This window comes from Channa argus, chromosome 6 (assembly GCF_033026475.1).
Source record: "Channa argus isolate prfri chromosome 6, Channa argus male v1.0, whole genome shotgun sequence".
Classification (NCBI taxonomy): domain Eukaryota; kingdom Metazoa; phylum Chordata; class Actinopteri; order Anabantiformes; family Channidae; genus Channa; species Channa argus.
Window position 1 is genome coordinate 24,542,850 of NC_090202.1, and position 16,037 is coordinate 24,558,886.

Sequence of the window (16,037 nt, forward strand, 5' to 3'; positions counted from 1 at the left end):
CAATATAACAATTTGCCATGAAAAAAAAATTGTTTTAGATCCTTGTAATAACACATTATGCTCAACTCTGAGCAAACAGAAAGAGGAATATGACCTTTTTAGCCATTTAAGATCATTCCACAAAGTCGTCCTTTGTAACCCAACTAATTAAACGAACTAGTTCCAGCAAATACTTGTGCCTCTTCCACACCACCGTACTTTTCTGTTTAGCAGCTGATTAATGACAAGCCTCTAGTTGTTTACCAATTAAAAGTTGCTTATCAAAGGCTCAGATAAGAATTAAGCTGAATAATTTCATACTACTGTTAGGTCAATGTTTGGAGCGCTTCCTAACAGCCTTTTCCTCAAATGGTTCCTGTTGTTTTATTAATGTCGGGCTGCATTTCCATTTTTCAATTTACACATGTGCACATAACATTGTTCTGTCACCCCTTGCTGCCCCAGCCACCATTACAATAAATAACTATTACATTTACTGAGCTACCACGCTACTGGAAATTAGACAATCCAGTAGCCTCCAACCCAATCTTCAGTTTGTTTACCTTTGCATTTTCTTTCAAAAAGTTAATACGTTTGAAAGACGTTGCAAGGGAAACTGAACTTTGATTTGTGAATTAAAAATGTCAACATGCATTATATTGCAATTACGTCAGAGAAATTCAGAACAAACGACCACAGGGCTTTGTCTCATTTGAACATTAATTGTCGCTTGCATGCTAAATCACTGCTAAAGCCCTTCTGTCGCAAAGTTACAGCAAGGTGACAGCTGATTTTAAAGAAACTGGGTAAAACCAAACATCAGCATTCATCGCCCAATAGTAGCTTTGAGTAAAAACCTCACAGTGGAACTTTCTTTCATTTATTACACTTAAAATGCATCAGTGCTTCCGTTTTATCCCCATGCCTAATGAAGCTTCACATCATCCTAATAACTGGAGGACATTTTACCAGTATTACATCCCACCTTCATTAATGCATACACTCTGTATACTGATGTATTCGTGTAGAATACGATGCTGTCTTCTGCTGAATACTTCCAGTTCACGTTCAAGTTGGTCGGGCACCTTATGCCAAGATTTGTTTCGTCAGAAAGTCACTGGTGAAAAACAGCACATCAAGCACATCACATCAGTCATTATCCATTCATCTGAGGACTGCAATGCCACAGCATAACAGACAGATATTGAGGAAATTACATTACATTTACCTCACTTGGGTTGAATAAATCTAGTGTTTGTCACATGAGAATGAACAGAGAGGTACCACACAAGCACGGCTTGTTAGTAGTATTCTGACAGATACCTCCATACACATTTCATCTCTCGGGAGAAAGCAGGCATGAGAGTGGAACGTAGGAACTCATCATGAGCCTGCAGGACGCATGGCTTAGCACTGTAAGAAGGGTGACCCTAAAACACTCCCCCCTGTGCTCTGAGGGTAGAGCATTGCAGCCTGCTTTACAAAAATGCCCACTGGGTTGCAAGAGACATCACTGTGTAGCCTCGCCATGAGTTAGAGGGCACTAGGAAGGCCTTGACTAAAAAATATCTGAGAACTGTTGAATAGCATTTTGACCTCAGGGGTTACTTTTATGGATTCATTTTTGTTTTTCATTCTGAAAGAGCTGACATTACAGTCTAAATGGCATGCATGGTGTATAAACAGTCTGTCACAAAACAAAATGTAACTCCGGGTGCTTCCACTCTTACAATCCCACTTATATAACAGGGTTTGCATTGATGGGTTTTTTTTTTTCCCCTGACATAGTTTGTCTAGATGCTGAGAAGTAAATTCACATTAATGAGCTAGCATGAGGATTGATAACTAACGGGGACCACAGACAGTTTCATTAAGGTTAAAGAAAAATATAAAAAAAATTAAGCACTTCTACATAATTAGGAATAATAACAAATGCTCCACAAATTTATTAATTCATCTCTCCAGATGTCTTTGATTTCTGTCAACATTCTCCACATCTTTGAAGGTTTGGCACATTGAGATCCAGCTGAAGTAAAGAAAGAGGAGTTAAAAAAAAAATAAATAAAAAAGGCTTGGGCTCTAGTGAATTTTAAACAGGGTAAAAAAATTGCCTCTAAACAATTCTTTAGGGGATCAATGCCCTGTCTAAGGTAATGCGAAGGAGAAATAAACACTGAGACTGCACGGCAAACGCTCTCTCGCACTGTTCAGACTAAAAAGATTTAAAAGATGTCTACTGGACAAAGATTAGCTCATGTACTCGTTCATGTAAAGTCTAATCACAAATCTTGCATGTGCCCTTATTATCCAATTTACTGTCTTCTACTGTACCAGTCATTAATGCAAAAATAATCAAATCACAAGATAAATATTGTTTGACTTTCCTGAACCTGAAGGTCAAAGGTACAAAGTAATTTCAGCTAATCTTTCATTTGTATTATCAGCCCGATGCAGATATAGCCTTAGACCCCGTATTTGGCTGTGTTTGACTCCTCTGAAACCACATAGCCCGTGATTACACCTTCATCTTACTAATCTGTCTGGAGCATGAGATTGTTAGACATTTGGAAGATAAAAAATCAAAGAGTGTTGTGCTTCATCATGGCCCTGGTAGATAAGGCCCTTTACTGTCACATAAAATCAGGAGCTGCCTACTATAAAACACTCCATCCTCAGGCTATTCCCCACCGTCCCCATCATCACTACTCTCTCCATACCATCTCCACAAATACTTGATGTTCACTTCACTGACAAACTATTTCCTAAGACAAATCAAACCTCCCACTACCTATTTCCACGCAAGCAATGTGATTTCTTCTAATCCTTTGAGTAAAGTGTGCTGCTGCTGCACAAATTTAAATACTACAGTGAAAAGGTGCGCTGTGTCAGTCCAGCGACTTTTTTAAATGTTTGAAATAGGGAGCAAATATTGTAATGATGTGACGTGATGTTTGTCGCAAACAGGCTGCGTTCTGGTCCTTTCAAACAATATTCTCATTGCCAACCACTATTTAAAAAGCATTGCCTTGTTCAATGCATGCAATAAACAACGTTTACCATTTTCACAACCGCCCATTTAAACAGTAGCACAGAGGACGCCTGCAGGTATGTGCAGATGACTTGCTCAAAGTTAACACAATGAGGACAGCACAAAGACAAACAGATAAAGGGACTACATAATTAACCAACCTGAGGCTGTGGGACACATTAGCTAACCAAAACAAGTGATTTCAGCCATTTAGATCAGCCGCTAACTAACAAAGGAATACCAAGCTAGAAAAATCAGGAGAGAGAGGCCACACACCAATGCTGTCATGTTGCTCATCTTAATTAAATGACTGCTTAACACTGTGCATGTACACATTTGTCATGGTGCAAGGATTTGTTGTACAATCAGACAGCTGCATCAAAAGAGCAAGATCAGAGCACTACCAAAATGTGAAACGAACACATTAGGTTGCAGCAGTTTTCCATAGGAGAGATAGAACACTAATCAAATTAAGGGTACTTGTTTAGTAGCGGACGCGTGCTTTAGTGAGACAACATCGGCGTGTCTGTTTGACTCACTGGACATCAAATTCAAGTCATTCAGAACGGTGACAAGTGGAATAGGGTGCTGAAAGACAGTGTTTCTAACGCACATGCTTCTAAGCAATTACATGAATTAAGTTGTCAGATGCGTCCTGAGGGAAGTTTGTCTTCCAGGCTCTGCAAGACCAGTGGGCCTGCCTTACAAACAAAGTGCTGGATAGGAAGGCAGCCAAGGAGGAGTGTGCTACTGTCACGATTACCAACATTTCTTTAATCTGAGAAATGCATGTCATTTCAAATCTTACCAGGGAAACGCGCCCTGGACCTGGATTGTTAGTCACTGTTGTGTTTTGAGAACAAAATTACACCCTTGTATTCCCTGGGCTCTGAAAAACACGTTGTTTACCGATTTCAGGATGCACAGCAATTTCCCAGCACTTCCTAGCTTCACTTTTGACACTGTGTAAGAAAAGCTACCAAAGCTCCATATACTGAACTATACGGTGCGATAGCACATCACTGTCTTTGAATATGTTTGCTCACATCATATATACACACAAAAAAACAAAACAAACAGAAAACACTCTTCATTCTGAGTACCTGTGATTTGCAAGACATTTTTGTCCATTTTCACTTTATTTTATTTTATCTTGGATTAGCCAGTGAAAAACTAAACTCCCTTGGGTGCATTGTCTTGGTGAGACAGTTTCTATCACTAGCCTCTCTTGTCAAAGCTGATATGTTTTTTTTTTTATTTTTTTAAATGTCTCTAGGGCTTAGCTTCATCAAAGTTGTCATTTTCAATTAGCTATACCCTAAACAAAAGTCTGTTGGCCCGTGTCAATAATCATTTCATTTAAGAGGCGAGGACAGCGGTAACTTCAAGACACATTCCATTTCCATCAGGGTTAGCCCATTTGCTAATTAGCATTTCATCTCGCACCTGCCCTCAAGTGGATAGACAAACATCTAAAGCATGTATTGCAAGCGCATTTACATCTTATAAGGATGGCGGTAACCTCTAATTTGTGCCAACAGAAACAGGCACAGCTGTTCCTTCCTTCCGTCTATCTATTCCCCTGACACACAGGTGAAGCTCCTTTTGATTAGGACTGTGTCTGGCAACTTTGACTATACGCCTCTTGGTGAGACGAGCCATTTTAGATGATCTCAGGAAATTAAACTAAGTGGTGGCGCGGCCTGATATGACAATCATTCAAGCAATCATTAGGCCTTATGAAATATATATATATAGTTTTTTTTATTATTAATATTATGGGACATTATAGCCCATTTGAAATCACGAGCATGCCTTCAAGTTAGGCTCCCATCATTAGGTCTTAATGGACATTGTAAAACACTAACAGGAACCCATGGTCGCATAAGGTTACGATGCAGATCATATTATAATTTCACTGATTTACAGTCTTACAGGTGACATCCACTTTAGAATTGAACACTGAATTCAAACAGCCTCAAATTCACTCATTACATTTAAAAACGGTCCCTGCCTGTACTGGGAAACTGCTAGTTGAACGGAAATAAGTCCAGAGGGCATCCAGGGTAGGTATACAAACAGCCGGATGATTTCGCTGAATCGCAAGAATTTCTTTACGTCGAAGCCCAATTGAATATTGATTGCAGTTATATACAGTACAATACAGTATATTGGAGTAACAGTTGGAGATATATGTGCTGACCTCACAGTCTGTCCAAGAATGTGACTGACATTGCACTTTTTGCCACCTTCTCTGTTAATAACCCACTTTTACTTAAAAACACAAACATCCACACACTCGCACCATATGGTATGTAACTCAACTTGCGTCACATGTAAATTCTGAGCATCATAAAGGTTTTAGCAGCAGTTTTAAAGTATTATGATATTTGAACATGAGGCAGTTTGTGTATTTTTAGAAGGGGAAGCTAGTCCATGGCTCACGGCTTCAATATTCCAGAATTCCGATTATTATTAGTAACCTGCTTTAAAATAGCGGGCAGCTGCATCTAGCGTGTCCTTTTGGACCTGCATTAACAATAAAGAAAAGCCCCAGCAGCAGAAGGATTTACTGACAGCAGACGTACGTTTAAAGACTGTCTTTTTCTCTTACAGACTTCAGTCCATCTGCCACCACCGTTAATTGCTGTCACTGAAGAGAAAGTCACGCAAACTAACGAAACCATTGGAAATAATATTCCTAATTGAGTAATGGCTTCACATGTAACATGCTCTCTGCGCATCCTCCAAACACCAGGCAAATCGATAGGATCGAACAAGAGTCGGTGAGTGGTAAAGCCACAATACACCCCCTGTCACCAGCGGAGTCAGATGACAGTATTATATACCAAACATTCAACGGCAGCAAAGCTGCAAAATTAGACTGTGGGAAATTTGAATATCTCTGATTAGATCATTCCTCCGGGTCTACTTGTGTGGTAAGTGGTGTGTTGGAAGCCTCCTGCTCTGCTAACCTGAAGATGCACTGCTAAAAACAAAAGGAGCTGCCTCCACCTTTCAAAGGAGGGCTCTCTCCCTTTGCTAAATATTTTCACACGTCCCTTTGAGCTCCCATCAAACCCACTTCAGTGTCCAAAGTGTCTCTCCTTCCCAGGCTGTTGAGGACTCAGTGTGGGACACATTTGGAAATTTCATGTCATCCAACTTGTAGCATAATCGTGAGCTTAGGTGTCTCATTAGGACTCTTTGTTGTGCGTTTGCGCATCTTGACACACACACGGTTAATTCTGACTCTATTCTGGCTGAACTTAATAAAACAAGTGGGACAAATAACTCAACCTGAAGCACAGGAGGTTGTCAATCCAAACCACATGAGCACACCTTAAATTTCTAACTAAATTACACCTTTCAACACGCTTGAGATGCTTTTAAAGCATTTTCTCGTGAATATGATCTAAGCGTTGTCAGCAGAACTTGTCTCTCTCTGTGTGTCTCTCTCAACACCCTGCATTTCAGTCCCAGGGCTGCAGCTCCGGTACGAGCTGAACAAAAACAAATGAAAACACCAAAGTACAATAGTTTTTACTCACGGAAACACGAAACGCTCTTTCCTCGTCTCACTTTTTCCCCCCTTTTCGCTGCCAGATGATCCGGCTGTGGTGACCGCCGCGGTGTGTCTTGCCAACCCGACCCAAACGGCGGAATGGCAGCGGTGTTTCGAAAATCCAGTGAAGTCCGGATCCACGTCTCTTCCGCTCTATCTGGTTAGCGAGCGTAAGCAGTACATCCTCAATTAAAACATTGAAATCATAGATGTCTTTCTTTCGGCGTTCAGCTCTTCCACCCTCAACTGGCAAACATTGTCTTCCTGTTTCAGGGAGCTTTCTGCGGGTGATGTGCCTCGAGGTGGACGGAGCTTTTTGGTCTGGTCTCCTCACAGCCAGCCTCCACCGCTGCAGCCGGCTCTGCAGCTCAGCATCCCGTCTCACTGGTGCCGAGGAAAAAAAAAGAAAACGGTGGCCCTCAGTTAGTTATAAGGAGTGGCATCGTCTCAGTTTCTCCCATTGTGTAACGTTGTAGTTATCCTGTTTCCCATGAAAAAAGCTGATTTCATTATAAGAGTATGATAAAAGTTGCACGCAAAAAAAGTGGCATGCGTGTGTATATAGATAGATACATAGATGGAGAGATAGAGACTAGTTCTAAAATACTGTATATAAGCATATTAGAACGGGTCTACTTAGATAACGAAATATATTTTAACACACTGGTTTGAAATTTTAAAAAAGGGTAAGAAATATTAAAAAAGGGGTTTAAGAAATTTAATGCCAAAAATATCCCTTTAATGCGAAAAATATTCTCCTTTCAAGTTATGCACATTGACACAGGTCATGTCTAACTAGCCACCTGGTTACCTGGTTAAACGTGTGCATCCACCACTTTGATCCCAATTGTCCCAAATCTGAAGCCCCTTTGATTTATACAGGGCAGTTGGCTTTGTTAGCATTTCCAGAAATCGAATCGTAAAAGCGACTATTCGACATTCCTGAAGCATTTGTTGGGAAATTAGCATTTTTAGCATTAGCATTTCCTAAAGATAACGAGCTAGCGGCCTGAGTTGCAACGCCACGTTTAACAACAGCACATAGCAGATTAGTACTCAGTTTGTCAATTTAAGACAACTGGGTCCTTTTGAAAGGTCCTTAAGAGAAAAATGCATTGAAGACGTTTAGAGACTCTGATTTAAGAACCCTGATCTAGCTAAAAGTTATATATTAACAATCATTTTCTTAAGTGGTATGTGAGGCAATCAACAATATTTTTAAACCCAGACAAAACATTTTTGAAATAAACTGCTTAATCTTTAACAGTATTGTCTGCCAGGGTTAATTATTAATGAGAAATGATGTTTAGTGTGTTTGGCTAACTGTTAGCCCTTAGCCTTGCTAACGTAGCACATACATTCCCCATACACAGCTTGCTCCTGTTTTTAAAAAAAGGCTTCACAGTTACATAAGGAATATAAGACAGATTTTCAAAATTTACCTTGTACTAAGCCATTTTTTCTTAACGACAATAACTCGGTTTTAACTCGTGGCTGAGCAAAAAAAAAGTATCGTGATTACAAATTTGTCATATTGATGTACTGTATAGTAACATGATGACGTCATGCTGCGGTTCGACTTGAAAATCGAACATGACTTCGAACAACAATCTCGGGGGAAGGCTGGGCTTTTACTTTGAAAGAGCTCATTCCAAACACAGCATCCTCTGTCATTTGCAAGTGTTTGGTGAAACGTGACACATGTACCTGCAAATCAATCACTTTTGCAAGTTGTGTTGGAAACGGTGGAAACACCTCAAATGTGTTCCTCCACCTCTGTCACGTGATGCCTGTCTTTGCATGTTGCCACAAAAAAATGCTCTGCCTGGATGCAGACGATGAGCAACTTCCATTTATCTGCAAACAAAGACAATTCAGTGCTTTGAATGATAAAACAATTTAGCTGATAATTCTTTCAGTATTTTTTGGAGCTACTTTTGCCAAGCAAGTCATTCAGTTCTGAACTATGTGTGACGATGACATTTCTCCAATCACTGTGTCCTGTGAAATTATCTTTATAATTTAGCTGTTTAACACAAAGTGACTTACATTTGTCTGAGGGTGACAGATAGCGGTTTAAAGCCTTGTCCAAGGACTTTCTGACAGGACAAGTGTCTATTGATGGTCACATTGGATGTAAATTCATGCAGGCTTCGCTAATCAATAAGCCACTTTACTCCCTCATTGAGCTTCAGAACTATAATGAGAGAGTTCCTTGATGGAAATGTCTGTAGCTTAAGACACTTTTACCAGTTTTGCTGTGCTTTTGCATTGGTAGCCGCAGCAGCTGAGGGGGGCTCTTCAAAGCGCTCGACATTCATTTAAAACTGTAAAAAATAAATAAATGAATCAATTGTACATAAATAAAAAGTACCAAATACAAAAAATAGTGAATAAAAGAAAAGCAATGCTTTTTTTTTAAGAATCTGTTGGATCAGTTATTTGTAGTCTGTTGTACAGTATATTATACTTTAATTGTGCTGCACATTCTTATGTCTTTGCATTGTTTGGACTTTTATAATGGCCCTACATGTCTTGCAGCACCACCCCTGGCGTCTTAACTGAACATTAACGGCACTGGACTGCAGAGTATAGATTAGTTCCTTCTTTTTCACATATCGGTTACATAGCTCATATTGCCACCCTCTGCTTTGAGTGTTTGACTGACAATATGGACCTAACAGCCTATCTCTATCCCCCATCATTAATTAAACAGTACCCATGACTGAGTGCTCTTCCTATTGCACAATTGATCCATTCCAGTGCTTGTAGCTCTTATCAGCTCTTAGATGCCATCTTTTAAAAAGACGTATTTTAAGGATCCTTTTTACAGCTTTGCTTGTTGGCACTGATATCATTTGGAGAGCTTTGCTTATAGCATATGCTATAAAATATATTTCAGAGGACAGGCTTATTATTTTTCATGTCTGTTATCTAAGCTCGTAAATTTCGGCTGGGCCTCCCAATACTGAATAGTGTTTTAGATTCAGAGGATGATGAGTATTCGATTTGTTCCGTACTTTAAACTGCTCAGTATTATTGTTTCAACACAGTGAATTTAAACTGTATTATTATTTTTAATGCAGTGGCATCCATTCTGCAGAGAAGTCATGAATAAAAAAAGCACAACCAGTCAAAACACTAATAACCAACATGAACACAGTCATCTCCGTCTCAAATAATATGCTTTGAAACTACAATAATATTTTAAGGCTGCGCACATCAATGCAAAAATCTTTGCATACGGATCCGATTCAGTAGGCGGATTTCTTCACGGCATTTGATTAATCTTGCTCATCCATCTACCCAAATTGCAAATGCGATAAGGAAGGTGTAATTAAACTAAGGGTAAACCAGAAACATGCCCCCTAAAGCCACACACAAAACACAGAGATACAACAGGAACAAGATGGTGGGCCAGTGCACCCACCACGCTGAGGACCCTAATGCATTCTTTCTGTTTTGTACTGTGAAGCCAGAATTCTACTTCTGCAATCTGCACATACCCAAAGATATGAAAGTTATGTTCAGACATGTTTGCTTCTATTAGACTTGTGCAACAGGTGTACCTGCCCACAAGGGGTCAGTGTTAGTGACGATGTAGAACAAACAGGAAGATAAAAGTAAATTTACTCCTGCATAAACAAATTACCGCAGTTTTGAGTGGAGAGGAGTTAGGTTTACATTTTCTTATCTTGTCTGTTAACCGTTACTCTAGCTGCTCCTGTCTTTTCCTCTGTTTCTTAATTTTCTTTGTTGGTTTTTATTTTTCTTCTTTTGATCGCACTCCTGCCTCCCGACTACATGACATTAACCAGTCAGCTCACTGACGCACATCTTCGTACTATGCGTTGTACACATCTGGGCTTGTGCGACCTACAGTTACCCATAACCCCCTTATCTGCTTAGGGCCATGTAGACGTTTATGTGTATCTACACAGAGCCATAATTTAGCCTTTTTGAAAAGTTCGGCATGAGAAAGTTGGTCTTTATGATTTTTGAACTTTATTGTTATTGTCATGGTTTATATGTGTTGTTATCCCTTGCTTGACATGGGTTTTCTTTCTTCTCTTGCACATCTACTGTTGGACTTTCTAACACATCATTTTCATATCAACCATAATTACAGCTCAGGACGTTGGTAAATAGCCACAACCTTCACTGTTATAATTTAGTAAGTCTACCCTTAGTGCTCAACAAAACCTGACACAGGAAATGACAGCTTGCTGTTGGCGGGAAGAAGACAGCAGTCACATATAATTAGAGAGGTGGTACTTTGCAGGAACAGAAAGATTAGAGATTAGGGCCTGGCAGCAAATAGCAAGTGCTGACGAGTTATATGGCAGGAAGCGAGATGTTTTGAACTTTTAAGTCAAACTTTAGTAACGGTGGTCAAATCTGTGAATGGCTGGCAGAATGTTAAAATAAGATTGAAGATGTGAAATTGGCTGAATGATTGATTTGTATCATGTAGTTTAAATTGAATGTGGAAACATAATTTATGCGGTTAAAATTTGTATCAAATATTGTAATACACTTCATGGCTGTGTCTTATAGGAATCAGCGGCATGACTGGAACATGGCTTGTTCAATAATATCCCTTGGAAAGACCCAATCTCTATGTAATCTCCTGCAAGTGCAAGTACAGTATCTGACATCTGTGGCTTGCAAGGTGGTGTGTGGTGTCGCAGCTGACTGAATCCTAATTTCCCAAGAAAAGGGTAAAGGGGTGGGCAATAAGCTTTGGAGCTAACACAGCACTATCCACAAATAAAACATCTTAATTTATCTTCATTACCCACTCTGAGAGCTCTATTGTGCTACTTCACCACAGCTGAGACCGCTGGACTTTTCATTCAAACACACAGACACGAGGGCCCTACACCATTAAGCCAACACATAAAAGCCACCTGCCTAATATTGTGTCTTGGGTGCACTCGGCCTTGCCACCGGTTGTCCTTCCTTACAGTGACTTTTGGAGATACCCTGACCTGGCTTGGACGATCGTAACTTGGGCCTTGTCAGCCGGATTCTTTCGCTTTTGCTGAGTCTCCTTCTAAGGTGCCACTGCGATGACAAATCAGTGTTCACTAGTCTCAGCACTGGATCTGATCCGGGTATATTTGTGTGCAGCTATATCAAATGTACCCTCTGTTTATATTGTATATAATGGTTTCGCTGATAAAATATGGAACTGTTGTTCCTCAGTTGAAAATAGATTATTTATTATTTACATATGTTGTACTGTATTTATGTTCTATAATTTACAGACAATCTGCACGTGCATGCATGTTTTATTTGCTGTGTAAGTGTTTCATCTACAGCATCTCTTCAAAGTCTCCTTTTGTATAAATGTCAGGAAAGCATAAAGGTATACAAGTACAGATGGTGAGATACATTAACATAAAATTTAAGCAATTTATATTTATTGCTTAGCAGATGCTGACTTGATAGAGGTGGTAAATTATAATTTGGTTGGTAGACTGATTCTTTTCATTATTGGTAGCACCACATTTGCTGGGTGGAGCCTTTATACATGCAAGTGGCTACATAAAGTCACACGGAGGGATGAAAGATTTAAAGTCTGGTTAACGCAAGTAAAACAATCACAGAACACAGAACGGAAACCAGAGTGCACTTTGTATTCATTAAAATTCAAACCTCTGAGGGAGTTGGAGAAACTTTACTGCAACTTAGAAACTTGTATGGACCCAAAGCTTGGACATTTTGAACTTTGTGCGGCACAACCAGTATGTCTAAAAAAAGCTTTGCTGCAGCACCAGCGAGCGTGGATACATTTTTTGCACAATAGAATATTGGAGCAGGGCTACTCATTGTTGACCTTGGGAACAAATAATCTTACCATAAGATTCAGTAGAAAGTATCTGCTTCATAATTTCACCAGCCCAACGCTGCTCACAGCATCGATAGTGGGAAGGGTCAAAGGTCACTGTCCACTGAATGTTAACATTCAGCACTAGATACGCCATGGTGACACGATAACAAGTAGTAAGTAAAAGTAATACAGAAGGACCAAGCTATACTTAAAGTACCTAATGTAAAATGATGTGTTTTGCAGAATGGCTCCTTTACAGTACACTGTATTATATGTATTAATGTACATATTACTTTAAGGTTGTGGCTGAAGACGGGTTAATTTTAACTACTTGTTTGGCTGTTGATAATTTTGTGAATGAAATTAAATTCGGTGGCTACAAAGTAAATTAAACATTCAAATAAAATTAGTGGAGAAAAGATATAATATAACATAAAGGGCCATTACTCACACTTTTATTTGAACATACATCTCATGGAGGATGAGGGTCAGCGTGGCCACTCTGAGTAGTCTACAGCTACATAGCCACATGCACAGCGAAGTGTGATTCACTGTGTGCAGAGGTGGCCAAAGTTCACAAGCTCAGTATTCAAGAAAAAGTGCAGGTATAGGCCTAAAGAATTATAGGAAGTAGCAGTTTATAGCCATAACTCAAGTAAAAGTAGGCAGCAGATTATCTACATTTTATTTAAAGCACGTCAAAAGCAAGTAAAAGTTCTCTAATATATTAATTAAAAAAAATACCGATTATGTTAATTATGGCCAAAAATGTACAGCAATTATTAAAAATAAGGGTCAAAGGTCACTGTTGGTAAAAGTGGATTTTATTACCTGCGCTGACAGGTGGTTAACACATAATGATGACACAACAGCATTTATTAGTTCAGAATATTTTTTTATCAAAAACATAATGCTATTTTCCACCATTGTTTGGTTTCATCTGTCCAGGATGACAAATCAGGGATGAGTTGATTAGATTTGGAGGTCAAGGTGACCTCAAGGTGTGTGAACTCAAGTCCTTCCCATTCTTGGGACCCTGATATCACAGGGAAACCTTCATGGCCTCGAGAGAATTTTCTTACATCTGCCACAAATGGCCACCTGGACTGATGGACGAAGGGATTTGAACATGAGTGTGAATAATTGTGCATGTTAATGCATCTGCTTGTACAACTGTGAGGCGGTAATTGCAGATGTGGACCGGTAAAACAAAATGACAACTAATAAATCATAATAATTTACTCTTAAATAACCATTTGTCAGAACAGTGGTTAAAATCAGCTCCATTGCTGTTTTTGCTCCACGCCAACTCTCAATAGTGACATAGATCTTTGTACCTCTTCAAGCTTTCTCGCAGTTGACATTATAAATGCAATAAAGAGTGAATAAATATTCTCTCTTTATAAAAGCCGAGGTTTAACGGGTGTGAAGCCTGCAATATTTGGTACTGCTACTAACTGAAGGCTCAATTTGTGAACAGAAGAAATGACATGCTTGTTGATTTTATTTTATAATTAAATTCTCAGTTCTCTCCTTGAACCTGTACATTATTTAAACATGTGTGTCTGTCTGCAGAAACCTTGTTCATGAGGCACATGTAAACGTACGCTATCAAAGTACTTTTTTGGTTTGTTATTTCGAGAGTACTTGTACTCAAAGCAGATTGTAGAGCATGTATTTGGATTTCATTTCCCTAAGCATTGAGTTGTGTACTGTACTTCTTAATCCTATAATTGCTCTGTATCATCTGTCAGTTTTTTACTTTGGCCACTGCATGTAGCTGTTTCATAAATGCAGAATAAAAAAGATGAGAATTACAGGAGTTTCATGCTCTATAATGTTTCATATAGGGTCACACTCCACTCTAACAGCTCCAGCCTCTCGCTCTCTTCACTGTAGTGATTGTCGGAGTCATCCAGCTGCCTCAGCGAACGGTAGATCCACCTGCAGAGAGAGCGAGATTGTCTGCTGTCTCCCTGCAGAAATACAGAATGCATTTGTCAGTGCTTGTGCCAGCAGATCGCTTGTCTCTCAGATCGCCCCCATCAGAATCATCTAGTGCAGATAGTCGCTCTGGTGCTGTCTGCACTGCTCAAATAACACACACCGACTCCATTCAGCTGTGATTGGAAATAACAATCATAATTACCACGGCGTAATCATATCCCTCAGCAATGACTGTCACCAGAGAAATACCATTACTCTGGTGTCATAACAAATCAGCTGATTTCAAGAGCAGGAGCCAGAAGAAGAAGAGGGAGGGAGAGGTTGGACTTGGATAATTGGAACGCTTCACTATTATGTATCATGTAATTTTATGCACTTCTCAAAAAGCTGTGTCACAATCCCTTCGCTTGGCTCTGAAATCGAGTTTACAGTGCCAAAGTAGGTGGGAAGATATTTGTTTTGGGTCCTTGTCTCCACCCCAGAGGATTTCGTACCTCCAGCATTCACCCGTACTTTGCCCTGTCAGTTTAGACAAAGATAACACAGAATAACGGAGCGAAGCGGAGGGAGAAGGGGGCTAGTCCAGCTACCGTTCGCCCTCTGTCTGGGATTTTTGTGGGACGATTCCTCATCTCCCATGTGGCGGCCCATTTGTCCTGCAGTAATTCATTACCCGTTCATTCAGTGGTGACAACACCTCAATTCCTTAGGGCTCTGCCGTCTCCCGGGGCCCCACTAACCCTAGAATAATAAGGACAGCCATCAGGAAACATATTTGCTCACCTATTACCTCAATAACTATGCAATGATTGATTCCTTGTTGGATTATCCATGTGTCACAGCGCAGCCAAGAGCCTCTTTAATGAGAGAAGTATTTCTCACTCCACCTGTGACTGCATTCCCAACCGCCAATGATAAACCAAGCATTTAGGCAGACACTCACAGAGCTGAGTATATCAGTCAAGTTGTCTGAGTTCTGTTTTCGAGAGCTGAAGCCAAAGCTCAAGTGGTTCTGGAGAGCTTGAACAATGTAAATTGTGTCCCTACAGATAAAAAGACGAGTTCCACTTGGTCAGAAATGAGAAAACTGACCAATTTGTCCTTGGGGTAAAGAGACACACGCTCCTTTTTGCTGCTCTTCAATGAGTGTATTCAGTCCTGCTGTAATTTTACCCTAAAGGACACACATTCCGTTAAAAGAAAAAAAACAAAAAAAAATAGAGGAGCCGTAATATTTTTATTATGTAAGATCGATAATAGTAGCACAGCAGCCCAAACCCAAGGACACAGTGATATTTAACTGGGTTGCAGCACAGTTGTAACTCAATTGATGGGGCCACCTCAGGAGTTGCACCGCAACCACCCACTGCACGCTGCACCAACCTATGGTATCACTTCAGAGGCCGGCAGCTGTGCCTGACAGCTGGACACATGTTGTCGTCCTTTCCCTGCAGGAGGCTCAGGAAAAGCTTTCTGTACCCTAGAGAATCCATCCTCGATCATATATGATATCCCCCCATTCCATAGCTGGGAAAATAGAAATTGCATCGTCACTTCGTGTTGAGTTCACTTTTAAGGTGTGTAAGCGATGGCTTTCATCTAGAGTTGCTTCCAGTAATTGCAACAGTGGAATAAGCTGCTGCTCACCTATGCAAAAATAATTATTTTAGGTTTTGAAAGTG

The 16,037-nt window shown here is 40.0% G+C and overlaps 1 protein-coding gene across 5 annotated transcripts in view; it reads right to left on the bottom strand.

The window, feature by feature from the left end:
* Positions 1 to 7,107, bottom strand: part of cntn5 (contactin 5) — a 91,248-nt gene extending 84,141 nt beyond the window's left edge. The window contains exons 1-2 of one of the 5 annotated variants that reach the window (XM_067508443.1): positions 6,559 to 7,106; positions 965 to 1,096 (exon numbers count right to left, since the gene is read on the bottom strand). The gene's annotated coding sequence lies outside the window, so the exon portion shown is untranslated. Of the gene's footprint in view, positions 1 to 964; positions 1,097 to 6,558 lie in introns of all 5 variants that reach the window. The other 4 variants (XM_067508446.1, XM_067508447.1, XM_067508444.1 and 1 more) reach the window with 4 other exon arrangements.
* Positions 7,108 to 16,037: the final 8,930 nt, after the last annotated feature.